The following is a 16,128-nucleotide window of genomic DNA, read 5'->3' as shown; positions in this document are numbered from 1 at the left end:
ACACTAGGCTCTGATATCCTATTGTCTGTACCAAACACAACTGGACACACCTTATTTTCTTTACCTGGGATGACAGGCAAAGATTCTCAGTACTATCTTTGATAAGACTATTTTATGTTCTTCACATCTTTGAAGCCTCATTCAAATAAGCAAATTTCTTCTCCACCTCTCTTCAGCTCTGGTTTTTCTTACACATTTTCTCTCTCTCTCTTTCTCTCTTTTTTTTTCATCCTAAGTATTTGCTGCACTAGACCCACAAAGCCCTCAGTCTGTTCTCAACCCGTTTCCTCCAGGAAGCCAGATGTGGCTTCTACAGTTGGTGTTAACCCTGTCTGTGCGTGACTTCCCTGTTACACTTTTACTTTACACTTTTATTAATTTATATTATGTTTTATTTACTCTTCTACTTGAAACATAAGCTCCAGGGTCAGATTTTTTGTCTAGATTGTCCACTGCTGTGATTCTAATGTCTAAAACAGAGTCAAACATGTTGTTGGCTAAACATGAGAGCCTAGTGCCTTAACAAGTTACCACAGACAAATTCAGTACGTAGCTTCAAGGCTCCCATAAGCTTTAACTATGTGTGAGGGACAGAAAGTTAGGGAACGGAGAGATGATAGTTCTAAATCCTGTTTCTGCAATTCTGAACAACATTTGCATGTGTCTGGCAATGCCTTTTTCTTATTTGTACATCCTTATTCAGACCAATTGCAACTATCTAAAGGAAAGTGTATACAGAAACAGAATGCTTAATGATTTAAAAGTTACAAAGAAAGGCTCACAAAACTGGCTGTGGTTACAGGCAGCAGAAAGATACAAACTAAGAGGTCTAACACACACTGCAAAGAACAGTAATTTTCTGGCAGTTTGGATAAGAATGAAAAAATTTACTCACTTTAAAAGACAACTATGGTAGGGGCTTAGAAGGTGTCTTAACATCTAAAGTGTTTGCTATGTACTCACAAGGACCTGAAGTACATCCTCAGAACCAATATGAAAAAGCTGAGAGCTGTACCACATGCTTATAATTCCAACACTGTGAGTGAACTTAAGATGATTTCTGGGTCTCACTGGTCAGGCAGTATAGCAAATTCCAGAGTAAATGTAAGATCCCATGTCAAGATTTATGATGGAAACTGATAGAGGAGAATGCCTGACCTTGACCTCTGGCTTCCACGTACATGTGCTCGAGTGCTTGTGTACACAAGCTCCTGTGCTCTCCCCCTCCCCTCATGATCTCAAGAGAGAAGATGCAAAGGAACTAATTTTCTAAAATGTGGCTTTTGGTGTGGAAATTAAAATAAAAAGTAATTTTCCCCAATCTTTGTCATAGTTGGGTCACCATGAACTGTTCACAAAGCATTAAGTGGAACTACTGTAAAATGGGTAGCAATATTGGGAAACAGAAATAAAGGGTTTGGTGAATAGTAAGAGGATGAACACACTTCCGGGAGATAAGAAACTAAGTTCTGTTTCTGGACATCAAAGGAAGTGGCAAATGATATCAGATAAACACACCAGCAGTGAGTATGTTACAGAGAAATGACAGATGGGTACAGAGATGGCAAGATACAGCTTTGGAGGTTTTTGGAGGGAGGCTAATAGAGAGATTGGGATAGAAATATTTTCTCTAAATGTTCCAGTAGCAACAATGGTCATCAGACAAAAGTGTATTCCCACAATATAGTGGAACCTGGTCAGAACGTCTGCTACACAAGCTTGACAACCTGAATTCAATCACTGAAATCCAAGGTGGAAGAAGAAAACTGACTCTTGAAAGTTGCCCTCTGACCTCCTCCCAGCACACACCATACACATACACACAATGATCATGAAAATACTACTACTAAGTAAAAGCTAAAAAATATGAATTACCATTCATATTCACATCATTTCTCTGATCAGTTTCTAGCAACCAGCATGTGTGATTCTGTCATATTAAAAAAGTATATAGCATTTTTGTGTTAATTGGACCACTCTTTGTAAGGTCTCTCTTGAGCCCCATGACAGGGAATGGTGTAATGCTTTTTAATGGAGATAATTTAGCAAATATTGTACCTGCTGAAGAGCAAGACTCACACTTGTGCTGGGAAATTTCCTTCAACTAATATATATCATAGAAGAGGTACAGACCCACCTGCCTTTCTCCATGGCTTCAAATCTTCTATGGGTATATTACCTACCTTGTAGTGAAGGGATGCTATGTGGGACCATCTTTCTGTACTTAGGTTAATATACCATAAGGGTAACTCAAGTCTGATTAAATTTTAAAGTTCAAACTAGCAAATTATGCTATTTTTAGAAAATCATTTTCCATTCTAATTTTTCATTTCCTACTCAAAACTTTCTTTGAACTCTGACTGCTACCTTCCTTGATGCTAATTTATTATAACTTTGGCTGTATTATGTCCAATGTTGAGAGAGAAGGTGGCAAGTGGCAACCTGTATATTTTTTCTTTTGTTTTTACCAATAATTTAAGAAAAATGCCACATAGTATCTACTTTCTTCTTGTCTGAATTTCCCCAAAGCCTAGAAATTTCTCTAGAATTTTTTTTTCTTGAATTATTTCCCATAACCTACCAGGAGGCCCGGTATTAACTACAACCAAATAGAGTAAGACAGGATGTTCTTTGTTCTGTGAAGAGTTTATAGAAGTAGGGATGAAGTTACATCTGTGGCTTAAGATCACATGATTGTTTAAGAACTGTGCCTATCTTCTTTTTTTTTTTTTTTTCATAAACCAATGAATTTTATTGTAGTTACATACAGGAATATGAGCAAGAAGTTGTTGACAACAGCACAAGGGACACAAAGACAGTTAGCTATGCAGAAATTTGAAACCAGAATATGATACAGATCATGAATACTAGACACTGGGAGAAAACTGCATATCTGTAGGTATATCAACAGGATAAAGACCATATTATGTTGGTGGCTCAGTTGGTCCTATCTATCCTCTTTTAAGAAGTATAATTTGTCTGAGTTTCTTCATTTGAGTTAAACATACAGAATGCTATTAGTTTCAATATTGTTTTTGAGAGGTATATTAGCTGCAATAATCACTTTCCTTTTCCATTGAATTATTTTCAATAATTTCAATAATTGTAAGGAAAGAATCCTTACAAATGTAGTGAATGTGACAAATGCTTTACCCTCAAAAGTGGTCTTAGAATTCATCAGAGTGTTCATACAGGAGAGAAACTTTACAAATGTAGTGAATGTGACAAATGCTTTATGCACAAATGCAGTCTTAGTAGTCATCAGAGACTTCATACAGGAGAGAAACCTTACAAATGTAGTATATGTGACAAATGCTTTACCAGCAAAGGCTATCTTGGAAGTCATCAGAGAATTCATACAGGAGAGAAACCTTACCAATGTAGTGAATGTGACAAATGCTTTACCCACAAAGGCAGTCTTAAAAGACATGAGAGAATTCATACAGGAGTGAAACTTTACAAATGAAGTGAATGTGCCTATCTTCTAACAAAACACATGAAACTCAAGAAGACCAAAGACCAAAGTGTGGTCACTTTGCCCCTTCTTAGAATTGGGAACAAAACACCCATGGAAGGAGATACAGAAACAAAGTTTGGAGCTGAGATGAAAGGATGGACCATCTAGAGACTGCCACACCCGGGGTTCCATCCCATAATCAGCCTCCAAACATAGACACCATCGCATACGCCAGCAAGAGTTTGCTGAAAGAACCCTGATATAGCTGTCTCTTGTGAGGCTATGCCAGTGCCTGGCAAACACAGAAGTGGATGCTCAGCTATTGGATGGAACACAGGGCCCCCAATGGAGGAGCTAGAGAAAGTACCCAAGGAGCTAAAGGGATCTGCAACCCTATAGGTAGAACAACATTATGAACTAACCAGTACCCCGGAGCTCTTGACTCTAGCTGCATATGTATCAAAAGATGGCCTAGTTGGCCATCACTGGAAAGAGAGGCCCATTGAACTTGCAAACTGTATATGCCCCAGTACAGGGGAACACCAGGACCAAAAAGTGGGAGTGGGTGGGTAGGGGAGTTGGGGGGAGGGTATGGGGGGACTTTTGGGATAGCATTTGAAATGTAAATGAAGAAAATACCTAATAAAAATATTTTAAAAATTATTGTCAAATACCTGTAGCAATAGTGAAGAAACAGCTGAGAAAGTGTCAATATTGCTGAATTGAGAACATTGTCTACTTAGTACTAGATTGCTAGTCCATGTTCTAGAAGATTCAGCTACAGTTTCACAATACACTGACATGGTGAATCAAAGAAGCAGGGACTAGAAATAACTGATTTGTGTAGAGCATCTAATATTTATCCACAAATATGTCCTATAAAATGCTTCACTTAATTCTAACCAATACCTTAGAGCTAATCATTAGCATCTGAAGCTCAGAGAGAATGTCTTACTCAAGGACGTGTATTTACGTATTAAAAGGGCTTGGATATAAGCTTGCATTGGTTTGACTTCTTGGTGTACAGTCTTTACACAAATACTGGAGTAATAAAATAGCCTATTGTCACCCAAGTATCTGCAGATATACAGTCTTGGATGAAGGAAAGGAGTTGTGAGTTGTTAGCAATTCCTCTAGACTCTGCCTATAATTCCTCTAGGCTCTGCCCAACCGTTACCTAGTAAATAGCTTGTGTCTGCCAGTAAGAAGACCGCTCTAGTTTTCTGTCTCCTCTTCTCTTCTCTTCTCTTCTCTTCTCTTCTCTTCTCTTCTCTTCTCTTCTCTTCTCTTCTCTTCTCTTCTCTTCTCTTCCCTTCTCTTCTCTTCTCTTCTCTTCTCTTCTCTTCTCTTCTCTTCTCTTCTCTTCTCTTCTCTTCTCTTTTCTTCTCCTTCCCTTTCCCTTCCCCCTTCTCCCCTCCCCCTCCCCTTCCCCCTCCCCCTTTCCCCTCTCCCCTCCCCCTCCCCTTCTCCTCTCTTTCAAGCTTGAAGCCTTTCTTCTTCTCTTCCTCTCTCCTCCCTCTTTCTATCCTTCTCTGTCTCCCTTCCTTTCTCTGCCTCTACTCCTTTCCAGGTCTCCATTCTGCTCCTCAGCTTCCTTCCAATAAACTTTTTTCTGTACTAGGCCTGCCATATGGCTTGATTGTTCAGGGGGACACCTTGGCAGGTGCCCCCTCTCACCGCATCATGCCGCGATTCATAAAACACAAGATTATTTAATAAATTCACTGCTTTATATGCTGTTAAGCTGTCTATTTTATAGTCTGGTGGAGTAGAAAAAGCATAAACCTAACGCATTTTGTACTGAGCTGTGTGATAATCACAGCAAAAAAGTATTGCTTTGTTTGTGTTACCAGCATAGTTTTCTTCTTGATTCCATCTTGGTGATCTGGAAGCAGACTAACCTCCCTCGGGCTTGCAGGTCAGTTTTCCAACAAGGTTCAATTTGGAATTACATGAAATTTCTTGATTGCTTTTAGATTGTAAAATTAGAATATTTTAGCAATGACTAGAAAAGCACTGAATTAACAAAGTTAATAGTCACAGCTCTGTGGCAGGCTCAGCATATGCCTAGTTACTGAATTGCTAGATTTTTTTTTTTTGAACATCTGGAAAATCTTGTGGAAAGGGCAGTGGCAGCTAGGGTAAATTGTGCTGCATTAAGAGGACTGGGAACAATGATATCTACCACAATTTACTGTGGACATATCTTTTTTTCCCCAAGGGGGAGGTTTAATTTTATTTAAAACTGGAAATTGTGGTTGATGAATTTCTCTGGGATGCGATATATTAACAATGTGCCAAGTGGGCTGCTGCCTCTTCCTCGCCCTTCCCCCTTCCTCCTTTTCCTCCTCCCCCTCCTCTTCCTCCTCTTTTTTTCATGTATTGAAAATAGACCTGTTTCATATAATACATCCTGGTTACAGTTTCTCCTCCCTCTACTCCTCACAGTTCTTCCCCATCTATCTTAATATTTAAATATAACAAATGGGCCTACCACTGTGAAGCTGACAATACCTCTGCTTATATATGGTTCAGTATAGGGATATTTTTAAACTCCCAGTAACATGGGCGATATTTCCTTTTCTTCACAGTTTTATTTAGAAACTCAGGGAAAGAAAAACATGTAGACAGAGCTTGGGACTTGGAATCAGTGTATTCCTGTTTAAAAATAGTAGTTTGTCCACTTATACATGTGAGTTTTTGGCAAAACTACTCAACCTCTCTGTATCTAAGTGTTTTCAATATGTAAACTGATAATTGCCACACATTGTGTGTTATTGAAGATTAAAATTAGGTATTATATAATAAATAATATACGAGGTTGTTATTAATTTTCTCTCAATATAAGCCAGTTCTCTCAAAAAAGGGAGACAAGGGAATGATCATTAGAATACACTAGAGTGCACCACATCAGGATGTTAAAGAGAGGTGCTCATATTAGGCAGAGATCAACTGTGAGAAAAATAATCCCTTATTATTTTCTATTTATTTGTGTGTGTTATATTTATATATGCATGTACTCATATGTGCATCCATAGAGGCCAAAGGTATATATTTGGTATCATCCTCTATCATTCTCTGAAATAGTCTCTCACTAAATTTGGGATATACTGATTTTTCTAGGCTGGATGGACCATGAGTACTTGGGGTCTTTTATCTCCACTACTTCAGCATTAGTAACAGATTGCACCACCACTTCTAGCTTTTACATGAGTACTGGGGAATCCTCATCTAGTTCTGTCCATTAAATCATTCTCTACTTCAATAGTGCCTATCCTTATATAATGTCCAGAGGGACCAGAGGGAAATCTAATCCTGGACACTCATTTTAGAGTAAAAAAAACTAGACAGAGATAAGAAGGGGTAAGGAAAGATAAGGGAAGAAGGGGGAGAAAGGAGGCATGGAGGAAGGGAAGGAGGGAGGGAGAGAAGTGACGATAGAACATAGGACTCACAGGTTTATATCGCAAGTGTGTTCTCTCTTCCTTTTATCACACAGGGTTCTTCCTACCACTCTCAGATTCTAGATCAGTCTTCAGTGCTCTGGACCTCCTTCTACCAACAGACCAGACAGGCTTCTCTTCTCTGTATGTTACTTCTGCCCTAAGCAGTACCTGTGAATTGGGACTGAGTGAGATCAAGGGAAAAAAAAAAACAGAAAAAGGAAATAGAGTTTCCATGATGTGGCCCAACAGAACTTCTGCATCCTTAGCCCCAGGCACAGTCTTACCAATTCAGAAGTCTGGGGAAATCCCAGAGCAGACAGCATTTCTCTGTGGACAGGGCAAATTTAACTTCAAGCCAGGTTGACCCTCTTTAAACTTATGTATCAGAAACCTACAATAGGCTGTTGCACTCCTTTTAGATCAATCGTAACCAGAGTGGCTCTAGGAAGATTATTAAATCAAAACTTGTGGGGCTGGAGAGATAGCTCATGGGCTGGAGAGATGGCTCAGTGGTTAAGAGCACTGACTGCTCTTCTGAAGGTCCTGAGTTCAAATCCCAGCAACCACATGGTGGCTCACAACTATCCATATTGAGACCTGACGCCCCCTCCTGGTGTGTCTGAAGATAGCTACGGTGTACTTACATATAATAAATAAATAAATCTTTTTTTTTTTTTTTTTTTTTTTGCAATTAGACTTTTATTATAGTTACAAAAAACCCAAAACAAACAACAAAACCATTTTCACAAAAATATCTGGGAAAAAAAATACCTCTTCAATGTTAACTCCTACAGTGAAGGAAGTTTGCCAACAAAACTTGAGTTTGGGGACTAAAGTGGTAGCTAATTCTTTAGAGCAAGTGTTTATGGCTCCAAGGAAGAAATACCTGGGTCGTTTCACATAGACGCTCTATGGTACATTACTTTTTTTTTTTTTTACATTATTTATCATATCTAACCCCTGGTTTCCAAAATAATGTAATTCAGAAGTGTACTCGGTCCCAAATACCAATGCTGATGATTAACTAGGATCTGCATATCATGGGATTTTTGTACATTTACTTTTAATGTTTGAGACAGCTTGATACAAATTCCTTTGGGCTTAAGATAATCATATTTGTCTCCTTCAAAATTGTGCTTTAAGTGATAATAACCATAGGTAGATTGTAAAGAACTGATAAGGCAACTAAGATGGGAGGATTCCACCAGCATCCAAGGCTTGTAATCAAAAGGCAACAACACCAAAGAGACAGCAGGGAAGGGCGGTGAAACACACTGGCATTTTGAGAGTCTAAGTAAGGAACAGGACATGTTCTACTTCTACTTCTGCAGTTACCACTGGGAGGTCTCGTGCCCTTAGACATGTTCCACGTGTCTCTGTCCAGCAGGTAACGAGTTGTTCAGTGATCTGTTTTATGGGACCCTCCTCACTCCTCTACTCCTTAATGAAAGACCGCAAACGAGACTCAGTTGTTTGAAGATAAAGCCATTAAAAAGGGCTGATTCCTCATGAAAGGTTCCTAATTCTCATCAAGGCCAAACTATACTATATCCTGATACTGTCCAATGTGGTATAAAGTTTGTTCAATTGTTTTATCACACAGTTTATCCACTACTTACTGTGTGTGTACAGTTCTTATATATTTTAAAGTAGGTCTCTTAGAGTATGATAACATTTTTAATATATATATATGAGATGAAACTGTTGATCATAGTTGCTTAAACTATAGTTGTGAAACATAGGGGCAACAGAGAGCAGACATCTGGGTAGATGTGGACTGGGCAGGCTCAACCCTCAGACAAAGAAGAAACCTGAAGTTGAAATGCTCAACCCGTACCCACTTGCCAATATCTCTGTGTAGATTTTGTCTTTATGTTCTGACCAACATATATATTATTTTATATACTTAATTATATTTGTCAAATAACAAGAAACTTTGCAACAGGCATCTTCATATGAGAAACCAATTGAATGAGAAACATCATGACCTAGGGGCTTTTGCCTGAATCATAAGTATAGACATTGGAAATTACACTGCTCCATGAACTAAATGGAAGGCATAGGAGCAGGAGTGGTTGCTTGCAGTTCTGTGAGCTGTCCAATCACCAGTGTAATGGAGCACTGTGTGTGAAACTAACAGAATGAATGGGTATCTGAATGATGGCTGTCACTAATATTAACAACCTCTCTGCTCCTAAAACTTGGAGAATTCACACAGTTTGACTTATGTTTCAATGTATTACTATAAAACTAGAGGCAGCATTTCTCTATTCAGCATTTCTTGAGTAAAAGTCAAGTACCTATTTAGATCACAATGATATCAAAAGCCTTTCTTTAATGGCTTTGGATTTCAAGAATGCTGATAAATCGTGTTCTTGAAGGACTGGTATAGATGGGCCCCATTTCCTCTTACTCGGTGTTTAGCACAGCTTGGCGATAATTCTTGACACTCAGTCAGTCCTCTTCTATTGACTTTGTTCAAGGTCTTCTGTTACTGTTGAGCTTTAAACAGTTAAGATTTAAAAAAAAATAAAGCATATGATAGTTTTTTAAATGCCTAATTTATAACACTTCTACAATATGACTAAAAGTATTCTGTGGGCATTCATGACTGCTAAAACCCACACAAGTTCTCCATTCAGGAGTAGAGTATGTGGCTAAGAGTGTTCTGGGGGCATGAGTGACTGCTAATTCGCACACAGGTGGTCCCTTTGGGAGGAGAATTGCAAGTCCTCATACCATGTACACATCTACCCCTGTACCAGCACTGCAGTGAGGCCTTATACATTGTTAGCCATGAAAACCAGGCTCAAAGTTTCACCTTGCAGACTAAATTTCTGTCATTGTTAAGATTTACTGAATAAAAGGTACCAAAGAGATTCTTATTTCAATGTGATAAACTATCATGACTTCTATAAAGATTCTGTAAAGATGGCTGTAACATGCAAAGTTTAAATCATCCAGAAACAGCTGTGGCATGACCCTGAGGCTGAGGGTGGTTGCTACCCTTTACATCTACAAAAATAGACTTCCTACTGAGAACGACATTCAAGGCAGCCCTCTCCACTGGTGGTTTACCTCTCCAATGGTAGGTTATAGGTGTCAGGAAGTGGGCAATCCCTGACACAATGGGTTTTGACAACAGACATGTTATAGATCACTATGGCTGGAGTTCTACTCCTCAATTTTTTTACATTCTAAGGAAATTCCCTTTCATGTTCTGGGCCTTTTGTTTTGTTTTATGTTGGTTTTTTTTTTTGGCATAAATCAACAAAATAGTCATTTTAAAGTCAACCCTTTAAAATAACCATTTGGAACTTGGGCACTTTTTATTTAATATTTTCTTTGGCGATGTCATTCCTGCCCCAGGAAGAGCATGGTATGACAGACAGCTAATGGCTGGGTGGCACAAGACCTCTTTCCAGACCTTCTGTGACCAAAACTTGAGTCAAGCAGATATACATTGATGATAAAATAGTAGAACTGCTTAAAATTATATTTCCTCATAAGCATCCTTACATTAATATCATAGACATGGGAATTTGAAAACTTATGTATTTAACTAGCACCGACTACTTACATATAATAAATAAATAAATCTTAAAAAAAAAAGGAAAAAGAAAAAAACTTGTGATGTTGGAGCACTCTGAGACATCTATGACCTAAGAGAGCACTTCAGTCTCTGGATTAGGGAAAAGAAAAAAAGGATGCTATTTAGTAAACAGTAGAAGCTACACAATGTAATTTCTTTGACTTTGTTTTTTCATTCCTTACAGCACTTCAGTCTTTGTTTCATGAGGTAGAAAAATGTTGTTACTTAGTAAATAAAAAAAATAAAACAAAAAGTTAGTGTTACTTGGTAAATAATAGAAACTGTGAAATGTAACATAGTAGACTCCATGCAGAAGGAGCTGCAGTGGGCAAGTGAGCTTCCTGGAGATTGCCCACAATTTTGCAAGGTTGCTAAGGGTATACCTTGGATAGGCACAACCCCAAAGGCTTCATTCCAGGATTGCTTCTTGCTACTGATGTGTCCTCTCATGTTTGTCATTCCTATATTCCTTGTATATTCAGCTTGGTATGATTAGATGTGGGGAGAATCTCACTCCCTGTAGCCTGGTATGATTACTTGCTGGGTGATAGCCCACTCTATTGGGCAATTTTCCTGCAGATCAACATGAAGATGAACTTGCATAGAACAATATTGTTTAGATGAATTAATGATTGTACAGAAATCCTGAAGTGATTTAAATAGTTTTAGGAAGTTAGAGTAGTTGATATAAAGTTTAAGGAGATGGTTTAAGTTGTTTTGACAGAAACATATAATAAAGTTAGAATTAAGAGCAGAACATGCTCCCTCCCTTGTTATATGATGAGGGCTGCATAAGTTAAAAAAGGAGTACAGTGCGCTTTCATGCATTATAAGCACATACTCATATTTGGAAGAGAAAACTAGGCTTTGGACAAGTTAATGATCAAAGAAAACAGTCATTCTAGGCGAGGTCTGAGTTCCTGCATCTTGTAATCTAGGGATGTGGCCATATGTTTTGCTGTACACTAGGAAAAGACCCTTGTCTTTTATGAATAAAGAGCAAATAATTCTTAGTATAAGATGATTGGCCATTTTAGCTGAAAAGACTTAAAAAAAAAGACTTAAGATGGGTGATGATCTGTTTCTTGGTAAATACAGGTTGTCAGCTAAGCATAGAAAAAAAGCTTGCTACTATAAATATGATTTCTTAAATCTTATTAATCATGACAAAAATTATTGCTTTAGGGTTATGATAAATTTATAGAAAAAAGTTAGATTGAAAATATTTAGTTAGGTATGAGTTTCAAAACAAAAATACATAATCAATAATCCTGTTGTAAATTCCTTTTGTGTAATGATCTTAATCTATTTTGAAGAATATGTTTTTTTAGAGAATATGTAACTTGTGGCTATCGTGTCATCTTTTTTTATATACAGAACTTTGACTTCATGGTATAAAAAGGCTAAAAGAAAAAATAAAGTTGTTGAAGTCAACTTGTTGTTGGTGTTTGCTCCATCCACCAAATATGTATATGTGTATACATGTATGCATATATTGGTATATGTATGTATGTATATCTATCTCTATCTATCTATCTATCTATCTATCTATCTATCTATCTATCTATATGTAAGGTTGGTTGAAGCTTTGCTTTATCCATCTAGTTGTGAATATGTGTGTATGTATGCATATATATATATATATATATATATATATATACATATATACATGTAAAGTTGGTTAAAGCTTTGCTTTATCCATCTAGTGTGTGAATATGTGTATATATATATATATATATATATATATATATATAGTTATTGTTTTTCTTGCTTCATCCACTCAGTGCATGTGTGTGTGTACATGCCTGTGTATGATTTCTCCCTCCTTTCTTTTTTCTTTTTTTTAAATCTCTTTTTTATTAGATATTTTCTTTACTTACATTTCAAATGCTATCCTGAAAGTTCCCTATACTCTCCCCGTGCCCTGCTCCCCTACCCAACCACTCCCACTTCTTGGCCCTGGCGTTCCCCTGTACTGAGGCATATAAAGTTTGCAAGATCAAGGGGCCTCTCTTCCCAATGATGGCCGACTAGGCCATCTTCTGCTACATGTGAAGCTAGAGACACGAGCTCTGGGAGTACTGGTTAGTTCATATTGTTGTTCCACCTATAGGGTTGCAGACCCCTCCAGCTCCTTGGGTATTTTCTCTAGCTCCTCCATTGTGGACCCTGTGTTCCATCCTATAGCTGACTGTGAGCATCCACTTCTGTATTTGCCAGGCACTGGCATAGCCTCACAAGAGACAGCTATATCAGGATCCTGTCAGCAAAATCATGCTGGCATATGCAATAGTGTCTGGGTTTGGTGGCTGATTATGGGATGGTTTCCTGAGTGGGGTAGTTTCTGGATGGTCCATCCTTTCGTTTTAGCTCCAATCCTTTCTTTTTTTCTAGTTACTGGCTGCCATCAGCAGCAGCCCCTGTTGGTTGCTATCAAACCTGTTGCTATCAGCACCAGCCCCCAGTCACTGACTCTACACTCAGCCCTCCTCAGTTTACCCTGTGGTGTTGAAGCTTGCCTTCAACAGTAACTCCTTTGCCTTTCCTTTTTTTAAATGCCATTTTTCCACAAACAATTTAGCTGAATATTAAAAGCAAATCATCTAAGTTCTTTTCCTGTCATTCCCTTTGAACATTCAGATATGAGGGAGATTTCTGGAAGGTTTATAAATGACCATGGGAGATATTAAAGTCATATATTTGCATCAAGTCATACTGTGTTGTTGGTGTGTGAGAGATGCCATTAAAAAAATCCCAGCAGACTAAAAGGTATCAGGAATAAGCAAACAGCTCACCCTGGATAATTACACATAGCTTTATTTAGACTTGTTTAGAATAAGTGAAGAGATTTCTTGACTACCGAGTGATCTCTGTGTATTGCTATCATTAACTCAATGTTTTGTTTTCATGGTCATGGAGTTACTTCATTCCTGTTCTCATTTCCCGCTTTTATTGCACAGTAGATACATATATTCTTCTCATCCCTCAGCTTATTTGACAGATTCTCTTCTCAGCCCAAATCTGTGTTTTGGCCATTCTCACTGGGCCCGGGTATGGGTTGAGCATAGGGCTGTGGCTTTTGGGTTAGTCACTTTCCTTAACCTCTAAGTGGAAATCAGGCAGCTATGAGTCTACACATAGAAAGTAATGCTTGCGACTTTTCCATTGCTGCCATTCAGATTGAAGCTTGAGTCATGACATGGGTCAAGACTAAGACACGAGCCAAGACCCAACTTTCTATTAGAATCTGAATCTCAGAACTTGAACCTAAAAGTCTCTCCACATCACTATATAGTGCTTCATCCTAGAAAATATCTTAACTTTCAGAGGATCGAAGGAGTTAAGAGAACATTATTAGTCTGGTTATAAATAGCCTCTAAATCTGTCTGAGTGCCTGTGTTTGTTGGCTCTTTTTCTATCCCTCCTTCTATAGCTTTATCTTGCTATCTATGATAACATTTTCTGTAGAAGTCAACCAACAAACCTGGCCTTTTGAGCTCTTTTTTTTTTTTTTTTTAAACCAATGGTCATGATTTAGGACCTGCAGATCCCTGGCTCTTACTGCTCAAGCTGAATATCTGCTGAATCAGAAGCTTGGGCATTTGCAAGCTTCCAACCTCTAATTACTCATGAATTGTATAAAACCTCCAATTAAGGACCTTTGTGATATACGAAGTCACAAATATTTCCTTGGGCATTGTTTTAAATGCTTATTATCTTACTAAACTACTTCTACAGTACACTTTTATCTTGATGGGGCTCTGCCCTAAATCCCTACATTGCCTCTTCTACCCACAGATAAAGTGGGTTGTGGGATAAAATGGGTTGTGGGATAAAGTGGGTTGTGGGAAAAACCCAGTGTGAATGATATTTCCATGCCTCCTCCTTTACCAGGATACAGATGGATAGCTACCCTGAAACAAAGGGTGTTGGAGATGCCAGCCCCAATATTATATAGGTCACTGAGAGGTCAACATATTTAAATGAGATATAAGGCAAAACCCTAGTCTTCATAAAATGTGAACCATGGGCCTTTAGTAAATTTGGCCTGTCATTATCCAACTGTGCAAATTTTCCCACATAGTAATTTTTATATACCTCACAACACTTTATCTCCACATCTTTTGCTGAAGATTCCAAAGAAAAGCTGAGAGAAAAGTCAGGCCAGGTTTGTATATTCCCAAATTCAGAGATAAGGGAACTAAAAAGAACCTATCATCAAACCAGGAAACTTCTCTTGTTCACAGCTTTTCATAATTGAAAATAGAATTAAATGGCCACACATATGAGTTTAGCAAGATGCTAAGAATTCTCATGAGAAAAAAGGAATTTTGTGAATAGCAATTCAGTTCATCAAAAAGGCCATGATTCATGACCCCAGAACAATAACATCTGGTAGCCAGGAGGATGGGAAGAGGCATCTCTGCTCAATAGTTCCAATGATGAGGCTGTAGAGTTAAGGTCAGGAATGAAAGTTTCTCTCCTGATAAATCTCTTAACTTGGAGGCCAGATTTTTCCCCCCTGACCCATATCCTTTTCTCTATAACTATCTATAACTCTATATCAGTTCCACTCTAAAGCCAAAGAAAACTACACTTACCAGAGGTAAGAAAGTTCTCGAAACAGGGTTGAATCTTTCTCAGGAGTGGTGCTAGAGATGAGGGCTGTGTGATAGTTTCATATCGCAGACTGTGACTTTCTCTCTGTTCTCATTCAACTGTCAGCTCAAAAGAGGAAGCGGATGTGAGAGAACACAGAGATATCTGTACATGCATCTGCACGGCCTCTGCCTCTTAGCCAGCCACATCCTCTGCTCTAGCTTAGGAGACAGAAGAATAAAGCATCTATCACCCATAAGCTTACAGGCAGAGCCCATCCCCTGAAATGGCTGCTTGCAGCGACTTCAGTTTTTTACACCTAGGGAGGGGTATTGCCCACTAGACAATGGGAATCTGGAAAAGTCTTCCTCTAATATAATTAGAAACAGTTAGAATCTACTCCTGTAGCCAAATGTACATAGAAAATGTAGAAAATGATTTAAAAATTAGACTTGTCTCTCCATAAAATCTACTCACATTTATTCTATAGTTGAGGACTTCACCCTACTTGGGATTTTTCATAACTCTTTCACACTCAGGTAGACCCCCCAGAAGCTTCTTCATAAATACTATTAATGAAAGCAATTTTTATGCATTAACTTCTTTTTAAAAATTTTTATTGGATTTATCTATGTTTCTGTGTGTGCATATTCTCTCTCTGTCCCTCCCTCTCTCTCATTCTCTCTCTCTCTCTCTCTCTCTCTCTCTCTCTCTCTCTCTCTCTCTGTGTGTGTGTGTTCATGCCCCTGTCACAGCATGCATGTGGAGGTTAGAGGACAGTTTGAAGGAGTCAATCTTCTCCTTCCACCATGTAGATCCTGGGTTTGAACTCAGGTCATCAAGCTTATTAGAAGGCAACTTTACTCACTGAGCCATGTTCATTTTCTTTTTTCTTTTCTTTTTTAAAATATTTTTATTAGGTATTTTCCTCATTTACATTTCCAAAGCTATCCCAAAAGTCCCCCATACCCTCCCCCCGACTCCCCTACCCACCCACTCCCACTTTTTGGTCCTGGTGTTCCCCTGTACTGGGG

General features: G+C 38.3%; 1 protein-coding gene across 3 annotated transcripts in view; it reads right to left on the bottom strand.

Moving 5' to 3' along the window:
- The window catches only part of Tespa1 (thymocyte expressed, positive selection associated 1), a 40,644-nt gene extending 25,404 nt beyond the window's left edge, over window positions 1-15,240 (bottom strand). Inside the window, exons 1-2 of one of the 3 annotated variants that reach the window (XM_006514006.3) lie at window positions 15,097-15,240; window positions 6,913-7,084 (exon numbers count right to left, since the gene is read on the bottom strand). The gene's annotated coding sequence lies outside the window, so the exon portion shown is untranslated. The remainder of the gene's footprint in view (window positions 1-6,912; window positions 7,085-15,096) is intronic. The other 2 variants (XM_030245238.1, NM_183264.4) reach the window with 2 other exon arrangements.
- Window positions 15,241-16,128: the final 888 nt, after the last annotated feature.

The sequence above is a fragment of the Mus musculus genome, chromosome 10, assembly GCF_000001635.26.
Source record: "Mus musculus strain C57BL/6J chromosome 10, GRCm38.p6 C57BL/6J".
Lineage (NCBI taxonomy): Eukaryota > Metazoa > Chordata > Mammalia > Rodentia > Muridae > Mus > Mus musculus.
The sequence above is the reverse complement of the archived record's forward strand: the minus strand, read 5'-3'. Positions and strand labels throughout refer to the sequence as shown.